Source organism: Lottia gigantea, assembly GCF_000327385.1.
Source record: "Lottia gigantea unplaced genomic scaffold LOTGIsca_12, whole genome shotgun sequence".
NCBI lineage: Eukaryota > Metazoa > Mollusca > Gastropoda > Lottiidae > Lottia > Lottia gigantea.
This window is the reverse complement of record NW_008707225.1, coordinates 474,214-489,287: the sequence shown is the minus strand read 5'-3', so window position 1 is coordinate 489,287 and position 15,074 is coordinate 474,214.

Below are 15,074 nucleotides of genomic sequence, written 5' to 3'. Positions count from 1 at the left end.
TCTAAAATTGAATATCCTCTTGACTCTACCTTACACTTGATAAAGCTCGTTTAGTTTCCTTTCCTAAGTACGTGAGAGGAATGGAAACTTTCCCTAATGTAATAAGAATGTTTTCAGTGCGAGCGATTGTTACAGTTTTGTTTTTTAAAAGTTTTTGTCTTTCTGATTTACCGTTCTCGTTTATATATTTAACATCATGCATCTATTTGCCGTCAGTGCAAATTTTTCCAAATGTTATAAAACACGTATGAAATAGATAGGCTGCCGCCATGTGTGTCATCTCATGTTTGCAGCATGTGTGTCATCTTATGTTGTCGGCATTTGTCTTATCTCATGTTGCGGCATGTATGTCATCTCATGTTACTGACATGTGTCTTATCTCATCTTGAAGCATGTGTCTCATCTCATGTTGTCGGCATCTGCCTCATCCCATGTTGCGGCATGTGTCTCATCTCATGTTGTCGGCATGTGCCTCATCTCATGTTGCAGCATGTGTCTTATCTCATCTTGCGGCATGTGTCTCATCTCATGTTGTCGGCATGTGCCTCATCTCATGTTGCGGCATGTGTCTCATCTCATGTTGTCGGCATGTGCCTCATCTCATGTTGCAGCATGTGTCTTATCTCATCTTGCGGCATGTGTCTCATCTCATGTTGCGGCATGTGTCTCATCTCATGTTGTCGGCATGTCTTTTAGACATCTGGTTTTGGAAGTGGGTGCTGGATCCCAAATTTGCCCTGGGCGAATTGATTCGACCGTTTATCGGGCTATGATATACAGAGCGCCTCGAAAAGACAAGTTAACAACATCAAGTCCATGGATTCAAACTTAACTTTCTCGATTGTGCTCACTTGAGGTTTAACGCTCAGAGGACTATCGTGTGCTTTAGAATTATTTTTGTGAAGTAATAGATTCTTATGCATCAATAGAATGTACGTATATGTACAAAGGTCTAAGAATTCCTTAGTTATATAGAACATATTGAGAATTATATAAAAATCTGGTTTGAAGATATATACAACATGAAACGCTGTGACACATGTCAATTTCCATCACTAACTATATTGTTTTCAAAGAGGTACATTTAATTTTCTCAAAAATTGATCGTAGTTGTGTTAATCTAATTGTCTTGTTTGTCACATGTGTTAAGAGTAATGACGCAATTCAAGCTCAGAAAGGTGAACAATAGACGTAGTTTAAGGGTACATTTATAATTCTTTATTTTACATATGAAGTTATCCTTGTCCTATTCTATAAAAACATGTTGAAATATATTACAGTAATGGATTTGAAGCCAGTTTCATCTGTTCTCTACGACGCGATATAGTTTTTCAATGGAGGGCAAAGCAGGATTTCACAAACATGTTGTTGTGGACCCTTTTACAGTTTTATGTGTGACAATATACATATAGCTTATATTTTCTCTGTCTTAAATAAAATAAGTTTAGATAAATACGCCGATCTACGAACTAGCTATTATTACATTATGTTTTTCAGAAACTTAAGTGAGTGAAAGTGATAGCGAAGTAGATCCTAATGTTATTCTCCTACACAAATCGAATCAACTTGTTTTTTTTTTCTGACAAGGCAATCTCGATTCACCTACTTCTTTGTTATAGATTGAGTCATTTAGACCCATTATTTTACAGGATTCTTAAGACATTCATATCCATGGAGTGATCAGAAATCTTTTGAGCTGTAATGGTATCAAGCTGTGTATTTCGTCTGTGTTCTATCCAATCTCATACGCAGGTATCCGTGTCCGTTCACCGAAACGGGTTCGCCCCTGTACATTTTCACCCTTTTTCATGTTTCATGCCTTTTAAGAGTTCGTTCACCTTTTACAGGTGATCAAAAGCTTTTATTTGTATCAAGCTTACTCTTTAACCTCCCCCCTGTGCTTGATCTCATCTCATACTTGCCGATCTGGTCTCCGATGTTTAGACTTACACAAGAGAAAATTAAAGCACAAGTTTACAAGGTTATCGGCGATATTTTCGAACATACTGTGTCAAAATAATCACGAGAAAAGCAGAATGGTCTGAAACTACAAAAAAACAAACCTAGCAGCTTGATTTAACATTTGTATAGGTCTTCCGTGATAAAAGATGGTTAGTGGCTTAGCCTTAATTGATTTTAGAAGATACACTGAAAGTTATATTATTTAAATCGAATGTAGCGATCTTTCTGCTTCAATCTATTAAAAGGTATTTTCAAACTTGAATGTTTGAATCTGGGCTTTCTTTTGAATAAACATTAAAGCTGTAGAGCTATACACTGAAAGATATCTTAGTTCAATATGTCAGTGAATTATCAGTGCCCGTAATTACAAAAAGTCTATAAAATACACCACCCACTACTACTCTTTTATAAAAAAAAAACCACATTTATGACCAGATAGTAATGAAATGTATTAAGAAAGTCTATATATCAGCTCTTTCATATCTTCTTCTCGTGTTCAAATTAGAGAGTTTCTTGCAATATTTTATTAACTTTTATTTATTGTCCCCTGTAGCTACCGACCTGATACAAACAGCATAATGTGTCCAGGCTATGACTACCAAGATTCAATATAATAGTCCAGTAAAGATAATTTGCACATTTCATGTTTTAGGGGAGGAATAAATAGTAATAGATAGAAACTACAACAATAAAATATTTTCACTTTTAAAATAGTGTAGAGCGATACAGATAGAGACTAAAAATTAAACTGTTTTGATTACTACTGAAAATACCTAAGAATAAAATGTACTAGTGGTGTTTATCTTATCAATGAGCAAAACATCTTCGTTCGACATTATCTAGCTTCTATTTCTTTAGTATTGTTTGCGTAAATTTGTTACTGGACGCAATAAGATTCACAGGAAAACAAATTTCAGAAATAGGTTCTATTCAAATAGCAGTTGAGAGTTTCGTATTTATCTGGATTATCGGCTGTGGATGACAATGACAAATGTTGAAGAAAAAGACCCGGTCTGCATGAGCTTTGGATTAAGGTTGACAAACAGCAAGGGTTCCTAATCAACACGCCAACACATATTTATGTTTATCTAATCAATGGAAAAAGATTTTGAAAATAATCCCACGTTCATGTTTTTCTAAATGTTCGTAGATTATACGATATTTGAGACTCGCATGCGACTTTTAACTGAAAAGATTCAAAAATACACCATTTAATTGTTGTAGTCAAGCTTATTCTAAAACTTGTCAATGAAAAGTGACTATAACGAAATTCATTTAAATTTGAAATAACAGAAGGCATACACGCGTTCCGCACGATCTTTGGATTTTTCTAAAAGGTTTTCCTTTGAGTGTTAATTAAAATTATAATAAAGCTGTCAAATGGCTTATAAATTCTCTCCGGTATTGCTAAACCACCTCATAATTGACATCATCAGTAATCCTTCATCATGACGACAACTTCTCCCACTCCCAATAAGAGAATCCCATCCCGACGTGCAGGGTAACATGCCATTAATATTGTTCATTGTATTTATTTTCGTCATTTAGAAAGCTGTCAATTCAGTTTGCCAATGATTAGATTAAAGCATGACACGGGTCACCATTGTCTACATACCCTTTAATGGTTCTGGATTTTGCCATTTTTGCATGTTTAATGTTTCCAGCGATATTAGTAAAGGGCATAGTTGTTCATTAAGACACACATTAATTTGATCACAACATGATCAGTTGAATTGACGTTAAGTTCAAAGTGGAATTAACCTCAGAAAATCCTGGCATTTGAAACGGAATAAGAAATCATTGACATTCCTCACATTAATTGACATGAAATAATTTTGCTTGTGATATTCAATTATGATTTCTAGAAGAGGTGGTTGAAGGTTTCTCAATATACATTAACCTTGGAAGTTCCTTGTACGCCATTTAGAAATTAAATACCAACCTGCCAAAATTGAAACATGGTTATAAGAAATATTCTACATTACAGGAAAAACCTCACAACTGTTATACTAACGAGAAGTTAATTCGTACAAATTGCACGTTTAACGTTACATTTGCGGTAGTTCAGCCAGTTAACGAACGTTTGAGGTACTTTACTTTCCCGTCAAGGTCTGACCCAATACCAGTTGAACTTTTAGATAACGGTTTTGGAAAATAAGGCAATGTATCGCACGAGGTGAGTTTCGTCTGCTTTTCTGTGCCTTCCTGGACTTTTTGTGAATGGCATCCCTGACAAACTATAAGTTCAACGAACAAAATAGGTACCGTGCTTACCTATTCGAGACTGAAATTCAGGAATTTCAGGAATGGTCGAGGTGATACTTTGAGATTTTTCAACCCATTTCCCACTGTCATTGATGCGAGTCGAAGCGGCAAATCTGGAAAAAGCACCCAGTCGTTCGGGTCGGACATAGAGCTGAGATGACTGTGCTGCAAGCTATGCACTAAAGATCAATCGACAGTTGGAAATCTTTAAACAACAGGCCAATGCCACTGTCCTGACAAAATTGTCCTACTTGTATTCAGGATTCAGGAAAGAACGTGGTTAAAGCATTACTACATTGTTCTTTCATTTTCATAAGTCGAGTCAGCTTCAACTATGCTAGCTGCAAAACTCAAAGATATTGGTGCTTTCTCGGAGATTGGATTCAAAAGCTATGAAACTAATGAGGTGAAGAAGAATAAGCCAAAAACCTTATATTCACAGCATTGTATCAAGAAAGATTCGTACTAAGTCTCTGTATATGTCATATCGCTATGTTCAGTTGTAAGTTATTTCTGTAAATTACTGTAACTGATTACCATATACTCGTATTGCGTCTGAACTTCCCTATGAATATGACAGACAAAATCTGACACTCTATGAATACTATAATTAATTAACATCTCGTTCAGGATACTTATTATTTCATTATATATACTGCTTATCGGGGATAAAGCAAGAAAGTCGTCAAGATCGCAATCCAGTAGACCAAGGCTATTGGCTGCCAACAGTCATTCTAGTCTCTTGAGATAGTACATGTCCTGAAGTTGATAAAAATGTTACTACATGTAGCATTTAATTAGTTATTCATCTTTATTGATCATTCAACAACTTTCTCTATCAGCTGTTTAATTAAACTTGATCAAATCTCTTTCATCAATATGTTATGGTTGGAGTCAAGGATATTCCCTGTTTAATATTACACACTAGCACTGGGCTACTGGCAATTTAGATAAATCAGTGTTTAGTATTTAGTAAGGTTATGTGGGTACATATAAACTGAAATGAAGATCTTGCTTGGTCAACCATCACAGAGTTGATAATAGGGGTTGAAAGTCGACACCTGGCCTAAATTAGAAAATAAAATTGTCTTCTCATCATGAAAGGATCTACCATTTCGCCATCACTCATCAGTTATCATCAGTTTGCCCTAAAGAAGATTGGATAACCAGGCCAATTAATAACTTATATTTAGATTAATTAATTTCTTTTAATCATTTCAATAGTCTGTTATCGTTTTCTGAAATATTTTTTTTTAAACACGCGATAGTTCTTTCAATCTGCCAATTATACTAATCTTTGAACGATAGAATTTCTTAGAAATAGAAGAAAATGCCATTCTAGTAAATCTTGTGGAATTAAAAGTCTAGCCTTCGTCTTCTTTCAGTCAAACTTTTAAATGATCACCGTAGATAATTCCTTATATAGTTAGACTTTGTAAATCTGACAGTGTTTCTATCATTCTTTTATTCTTTAATATGATAAGAGACATCTTAGGCTGATGTCTGTGGCACTTTACTCCGGCTGATTAAGGTAATTCCGCGACTTGTATAGATAAAAATCGTCATTTTACGACAGGGCTATCTTACAACCTTTAATTGGTGGAGGATTTCATTTAAACTAAAGATGCATATGAAATAAGAGGCGAGTCTAATGTTTGAAAATCACCAAAGAGAAGGACATGTCCAAATGAAAAAGAAATGGATGAATTGAGATTTACGTCGTAATTTACTACACCTGATTGGGTGCTGTGGAAAGGATGGACGATGGACATTGGGGGATCTTGATAAAAAAAAAATACAGCAATCGTCTTATCTGCTACAATACAACATTAAAAGGCCACAAAAAGGCAACTTGGTGGTTTTAAACGTTTCATGTTTATCTCTAACAACTCTCAGTAATTAGAGTAATAATTTGTCCGTTCAAAAACCATGCGACTTTATCGGAAACATGACAACAAACATTCCTAAAGATAAATCATTATTTGAAAACACCAGTTTAGCCACCAAATTAATTGAACAGCCATGGCGTTATCTCAAAGCCTCAAAAGAAGATCTGGCCCTGTTTCTCAATACATGTTGCGGTGGCTTTTGGTCATACGTGTAATTTAACTTAATGTGGCCATTTTTACACTGCAGATAATAAATGATGGTGAAATGTTTGTAGAACTGAGGACATTGGCCAGTAGCATTATATTCCCAATTAAGTGTAGTCATTTGGAGGAGAAAAGTCCACAAGAGTACAAAAACGTCTTATTGTTCTGCTTCTAAAGGGACATTTTTCGTTAGTGAATGATTACATGTCAAAATAAAAGAGAAGCAAATACTTCATGATAAATCTTGTTATTTTTTCTTTTACCAGCAGAAATGAAGTCTTTGATCAGAATTTCCATCTCGACCAATGTAATGCACTGGGTAGGAAACAGTGTTACACTTTCTTTTCAATATTTGAAATACTTCAAAATTCATCATGAAACACCCCAACGTATCATAATAGTGAAGCAAACTAACGCCATCAATAGAATTAAAGCAATTAGCCATTAGCATGAAACAAACAATCATCAGAAAATGAAACAAACAATCATCAGCAAATGAAACTAACCATCATCACCATATGCATCATTAGCATATGTAACAAACCATTAGCACATGAAGCAACCCCTCATAATGAAACAATTCACCATCAGCAAATGAAACAAACAAACCACCATCAGCAAATGAAACAAACAACCATCAGCATATGAAACAAACCATCATCGGCATATGAAACAAACCATAATTAGCATATACACCAACGTTAGATGACAATAAAGCTTTATAATTAAATCAAGAAAACCACAAACGCAAAAAGAACGCAATAAAGAAGTCATCCGTCATGTGAACAAAGGGAATTGACTACCAGATGGTACAAGCAGATATAACTTAACTTTTACTGTACAAATGATACATCACCCAATTATTATTGACAGCATTTGAAGTGAATTTTTAGTTTTCAATATTCTTTTTTACTACCCCCAATTTAGAATGACTAAATGATGAATGATCTTTCAACAACTCAAATACAACCAAAATTCTAATACAACAGAAATATATTATTCATTCATTAAATAGATGTTTCTTTTCCCTACAGAAGTACAAAAATCAAATTATATTTTTAACGTGTAAAAATACCAATGTGGCAATTCTTAAATGATAATATTTTAAATTCTTGAAAATCATTTCCGTATTTCATTACTATTTATTTCCGTGTTTTTTCTAATTTTCAAATTTATCAACTGAAAAAGTTATCACTTCTAACCATTCTGCAGTGTGAAAACTGTTGAATCTTTGAATGATAAAAACCAATATGTGCGATCATATGCTCTGGCAATGTCTATGTATTCACTGAAAGTGGGTGTAAATTTTTTGTCGAATCCTTTTTAAGGGTGTTCTGGAGGAAATTTAAGGATTTAAAGGGACAGATGCTTCATAGTAGAGTTTTGATTTGAGTTTTGAATATATGTAAATTGTCTTCAGAATTACTGGAAATGTACGAAAATCACACAATTCCTTTAAAATTACTTCCAACTGAAAATATATCTCACTTTTTCTACATGTCACAGAGTATCTCAAAACGACGAGTCGTTATTTCAACATTCAAAAGCCGATATTTCTTGACATACATGGATTTGAAGACTCAAATTTCGACGATGAGCTTTGAACACTATTACTGATTGGCTTAGCTTAAAAGTTCCCGTTTCTGAGACTAACGTATGAATGGTCAAAAAGAATGGCGCAACGGTCCCTTTAAATCCTGCAATCTATACAATGTTTTATAAAGGTATTACATTTTTACAATGAAATAAGACATATATTTTCATGACAAAATTGCATCTTGCGGTCTATGGAGACCCACTGTTCAATGTCTATTGTATACTGTTGAGTTTAATTCTCGTAGGGCTGATTCATTTTAAATAACGTTGGAATGGAATACATTAGTTTAAATGATTCGTTAGTACAAACATTATTTTTAATAAAAAAAAAATAGTCAAAATACTAAATAGTTATGCTTGGATTCTGATGTATTTTGTTGGTCAATATCAATGACGTACGCGACGTTATAGACTTAATTTTAATTCGTAGGTTTCAATGTGACACACATTAGAATGGTTCAACAATTTAAAAATACTGATAGATGAAACTTCAACGCATCATTCTTTTTGACAAGGAGTTTCATTCAGAATTAGAAAACTTCCACTCAAAGTCTGAAATACAAACAGACTTTAGATGATGGTTAATATTAGACTGAATGAAATCGTAATGTTGATTGACATGATATTTGCTCTGGTAATCGACACTCTCTTAAGATTTAATATCTACCGATTTTTTAAAGATTGTTTATGCGTATATATCATGAACTACACTAGTTCTGACAGGAAGGAAATACTTCTTTCTGACATTTAATACATTGCGTTATTCAAATACATAATTTAAGATGATATAAACAGAATATCTGAATATGAAATATCAACCACATACAAATTCACGTTTTCTAGAAAAATTATCATGAGATAAATACAAGTTAGTGATTGGTACTATGAATATATCTCAAATCTGCGATTCCACATGAATGGGACTAAAATATACCAGACAAAATTAATCCCATTTTAGTGCAATATTCCATACATACAAAATGTTACTTAATACAACTTGACACGGCCACGGACTTGGTGATAACACAAAAATCTCCTCCTTTTTAGTAGTTAGAGAAGGGGATGATCAATCCTCCTGCTTTGAGCTAAAAGCAATCTAAGGTCTTTGAAGAAACCTTTAACTAATAAGCAGAGGGTACGAATGATGTACAGTAATGATTGTTTAGGGCAGTTTCTGTACAACGAACAGCCGTTTCAGCACAAAATTGTTCTCAGAAACAACGGCGATTTAAAAGTCCTCAGAATCATAAAGATTTCATTAAGTAACGATTCCAGTCCAGACTCCAGACTGGTACCTAATTAGTAGACAATCTAAACCACCCACTAACTATTTCAGTGTAAAGGTATTGGTTCCTTACACAGATAAACCGTGCTTTCCGGTATGGTGAGTGAGAATAGTGAAAGTAATTTCCAAATGATTTATTGGTATATATACTAATCTAATTTTGATATTATTACTATTGATAGATTAAGATAGATAGTGTGTGAATCCATCAATACTTAGTATCAAACATTTACAACTATTTAGTACTTTGTCAATATATCAGAATGGTATTGAAAAGGAACAATTTGTTTGCTTGTATCTAATAAGCATGTCGATATGAACCATTTACCACAAACGATCGCGGTATAAGTACACATCATCAAGGCCAACCAGCAAATAATATTTATTACATAAAATGTACGAACCTTTTTATACTCTTACGAACTAGAGCTAGTGATTACAGTAGATTAAGAACGTGAATGATCCACTCTCCAAGCACAATTTACCGAATAGTACTTCTATCTATTATACCATGCAAAGATATCCAGCGTACTTTGAAAAATGTTACACTACCATTAGATTACAAATTGAAATTTGAGCTTTGCGTTACGGCAGCATATATCATAAAGTTTCTCTTAAAAAAGCTTAAGCCAATAAACTCACTAAAACGCAATTACAAGAACAAATTATCTCTAAAATTTATATGTCTCTGAAATAATTGCGATAAATGATACGTACATTCTGTATGAAGTAATGAATATGTCTGGAAAATGTATTTCTTATTATAATTTCATTTTCTTCCATAAATTGAAATTTATTTAAAATCATGTTGTGTTAAACTATGTTGGTCTATAACACGTCTATGATTAAGTAGATCGATTTAATTGTATAACTCTTTTACAGATTTACTACAATTGAGCATGCAATTTGATTTATGCCATTTTGTTCCGGTTTGACATATGGAGAGGATAGAATCGTGCCATATGGAACTCCTTAGGTGCCATTTAATTTTTACTCCTACACCTATTTCCAGCAAGTTTGTAACAACTAGAATCCCTGTACACAAACTTATTTTTTAATGAGATTAAAGGGAGATTCTGTTTTAATTTCAACGTATAAAATTGGCTTATTTTGTGTGAATTTTGTATTTCAGATTACGGACCAGTAACTCTTCACTTCCGGAGGTACGTATATGTTAAATTATTTTTGATTGATTCATTAACATGGGTAAATATCGAATCCACAGGATTCGATTACGTTCCCAAGTCTGAAGGCGCATCAAGTCAAGGATGAGATATGGGGCGTTCAAACGGTAAGAGCAAAGAATTCCCATCTCGTTACGTTTTCTGAAATGAGGTTTGTTCTGAAATGAGGTTTGTTCATGAAGACAGAACATTTCCTCTGTATTGTACTGCAGGGTATTTAGGAAGATGAAAGAGGTATCCAACTTTTATTTAAATTTAAGCCATGACAGAAGTCAGATATAGTTTAACTATTAAGATAACAAGACAACTATTTATAAAACTAATAGTCTAAAAATGACAAATCGGCCACCCTCTGATTTGACCCAGACAAGGATGTTAGTTAGTTCGTGGACACAAAGTAATCAAATTAGACAGCCAGAAAAAACAATGAGAACTTAACCCCCTGGTTTCAGACCCGTATAAAATGATGTCCGGAAGAAAATGTACTTATTATTCTAATCACGCGTTTACTTATTGCATTAGTATTACGGACAGCGTGTCAGACGACGAAGTAAAACTCGCGAATGAGCGGTTAAATGCTATATTTATGTGTTTTCACGAAAAAGGTTAAAGACCAAGACATTTTTCTCAAAATTCTGAAGCCCATGACAGCCAGGTTCACTAAAAGGGACATTCTGTTTTTTCTGTTGGTCGAGAAACGTGTACCTTAACGTGTCTGAAAGTTTCAACTAAAAAGTTCCAGCCGTTAATGAAAACTATTTAAAAAGTTAAAGTAAACCTTTTACGTTCGTTAGCATTTTGGTATGTGTAGCCAAAACTAATGTTCGCATTTAAGTAATAGGTTCCCTACTTATTCTTAAGGTTTCAACTGCCATTATAACGCTAAAAACCAAAACAAGATTAAATTGTTTTTTTAAGTCTTTTAAAACAGTTTGATCAAGTAGATACAAATGTAAATGGCATATTTTCAGGTAAAATTTCTTTCAATTTACGATATTGAAATGATAATGATGATGGTAAATTTTGATAATGAAAATATTTCATACTGCCCCTTTAATGTGTAGATTTATGGTCTATGTAAGTCTATGCCTTTCAGCTGTTTCAACTTCAGTTTATTTTTTAACTTCAATAGAAGTTGCATGACGTGTTTCATAAATGTGTTATACACAACATTATATTATATCTTCACTTGCAAATACACTATAAACTATAATTACCGCCGTATGTTTCAGATATAAAATTAAAGAGCCACAGTCGTCTGAAGATGTCATAATATATAATTCTCAAGTTTCCCTGAAGGAATATCATTAGAGTGCAAAATGAAAACTTACAAGATTGCCTGGAACCATAGTAAATGTGTGTATGTAATTAAAGAGATTCGTCTTTAGAAGTTACATGTTCAAGAAATCGCATCTTTGCGTCATAACTACAAGATCTGTCAAATTCTACAGTATTAATGTACTTCATTGTCTAATTACGGTTCCAATGTTGGTGACCACATTTACAGACTCTGAAGGATGATAAAGAGCTTTGTCAGTAGATAAGAGGAAGAGAGTAATAGAAGGTACATGATCTGTTCAGAAGTCACTTTGCTTCAATAAAAAGACTAATCAAACTTACTTCTGGTAACAGGAACTTCCTGTTTCAACAGACGTTTTACTACCAAAAACAACTGGTGTGGATAATATCATCAGACCGAAAAAGGAAAACTCATAAAGTCTTGCTAGAAGACATTTACTTTCTTGACAACATTGACATCAATTACGCTGAAGGCACAATCATGGAAAGTGGTTCGATGTAGAGACAAAAACAGTTCTGTTGCAATGACGCCCCACTGATTATATACCGGAAGGCATATATCCAAAACTAACCAAAGTCTCGTGCATGTGCAACAATCGGGAGGATATATCTATTTGGTCTTACTCTCGAATACATTTTTGACATATGAGTTTGAATAAATATGTATGAAGAACCTGGTTTCAAAAAGCAAGAGCTTCTCAATACATTGTCTGTCGCCCCTTCTTTCGCCGGAAATGAAATGAAAGCAATGAGTTTTAACGTCTTACTCTTCTGTTCGTCGCAAGAGAAGTGACATAAGATGGATGTGGACACAAAATGAAGGCCAATGTAAACAGGTGTATTCCATTCTTGAGTATATTGTTTGGTTGGACTCCTTTGGAAACTTCAAACAAAGCATCTAATAAGTCGTTCATCAGGCACATGGCTAGGACCACAGCCTCCTTCTGGTTTATAATTTTTTCCGTTCTACACTATGTTTTCAAGGAGGAAGTCTGGCTCCGAATGTACGTTTGAAGCGTTACTTATTTAGTAAAAGTACATTATTATTTTGAATTGTTATGGAAAAGACGAATAATTTTCAGTAATAACCGATTTCAGACTAAACAATTTTGTACAACGGATTGATTTTCTTAATATGCACTTAAAATAAGTGGTGGAATGAAAGACTAAAGTCTTACAACGAGTCCAATGATATACGATAAATTGGCAATTAATATGGCCGTCAGTTTTTATTTTTAACTGTGTTAACAAACAACAATGAGTAATTACTACATATAATTTTGGGGATCATAATGTAATAAATGTGTTTAATTTTGCGAATGGGTTTGTCAACTCGGTATATACTTTGGAGAGTCCACTGAGCTAAGTTTCTTCATTTTGTATATTTTGGACCAATCCTCATACGTCGTGTTACCTTCAAAAACTGTTGATAATAAAAACCCAATGTAGACTTTGATGCTGGTTTCAGACATAATATTATCCAATGGTCAGTCTGTTGCCACCAGTACTAGAGCGGGTCTTAATGACACAGTTGTTGCATTAAGTCATACTTAACATAAATATAAGGAAGAGTAATTTTGATAATCTGAACAAATTAGGCTTGTATAAGGCCGAGATATTTTAATTACTGACCGCCAGGTTTAAGTGCTTTCTAATGGTTCAACTTGGTCTTCTTTATCCTCAATTTAACATGTTCTAGTCTGTCAGATCAATCCTTAAATTACACTTGAAGTTCAGTCTGTGATTTTAACAAATCTATTTAGTCAGACAAACTGAGTCAGTTTTCTTAGTCTGAACCATTTATTTATAATTCAATTATTCTTTACACAAGAAATTTCTATGTTGGACTACTTTAGTAGTCACTATTATTGTAAGTACAGAAAACATGTAACCAGTGTCAAAACATCACCGACTAATGAAAATAAGTGGAAATTAGGAAGGCAGACAGTTCACGATCATTTCCAGTTAAGTGCACTTCTGGTGAAAAAAGTTTAAAATGATAACCTTAGATACTTGTTTTGCGATGCAGAAACATTTATTTTAGCTGTCTGCTTTTATAGATTAATATTAATTCTTTAATCCTGGAAATATTAAAGTTTCACGTCAGAGTGTAGCTGTGATGGAAATTTTAAAGCCAATTTATTTCCTCTTTTCACGTGCTATTTAACCTGTTCAATATACTTTTCAGCTATACACAAGAAAACATTCTAAAAATTCAATTTAGCAACTATAAATCTAGCTTAGTAACTCGAAATAGCGCATAAGTAACACGATTTCGTAACTCTAAATATCGATATAGTAACCTGAAATATCAACTTCGTTACTCGAAATTACGAACATTTTCAAAAGTCGGGTTTAGAATTATTAATTCAAATTTTCGAGTTACTGTTTTGATTTTGTGAAATACAGTATTGGTTGCTCCAGGACACTTCCGTAGATATCAACAAATCAAACTGAAAAGTGAAAACCTTTATAAAGAGAAATTTGGGCTAATAGATAATTTGAGATGTAAAGCGAATGTGACACTATCACATCAGATTGCATTGAATAATAATTAGCATAACACACAAATAAAATATACTTACATTCACGATAAAAGTATTCGTGATTCAATGACCGAATTTGTATTTATTTTATTGAGTTGTTCGGTTTAATAGAAAGGAATAAAAACACGCGTTAAGTTCCTATAAAAAATTATATTAAGTACAAAAACGTGAAATCTCTAACGCCCTCCTTCAAAATCAATCTAAAATACCACTTTTCCAGTTAATAGAACTAAGTTCCACAACAATTGGTAGTATTTTTTCCCTTTAATTTGCTAACATTAACTTTGTCCTAATGTAAGAAAGGCGTCATCAATGTGATCGATAATAAGTTACTTTTTGCTAGTTAATGGCACGCTGTATTTTTACCCATTCTCTACTTTTCCAGAAAGATAATGCTTCTTCCTCTTCAGATTATTTCCTATCTCGAAGTCATTACTGGCGCTAGTCCTCTACAATTTAAATGTTATTTGTTTTCAATATCCGTAATGGATAACATTCATTCGCCTTTGCGTGGTATCATTTTAAACTGAAGTGCTGTCTGAATTGAACTCTTGCTGAATACTTATTTGAAATTAAAAATGTTTGACATTTAGACAAAAAAAACTTCTCCCAAGGTTAACCGTGCTGCAATCAAATTATAAGAAAGGAATTGTAAAAAGGTTTTGCTAACCACTCACGATTTCTGAGTTACAGTTGTGAAATAGGGCGGCATAAAGCATCACTTTGGGGAAAAACTTTCTCTCTTCAGTATCTCGAAGCTATTGAATTGGATCGTACTGGACAAACATGCATCTTCGACGATTGCATTTACAGGAAAATAGATGAAAAAAACCAGGATGTTTTT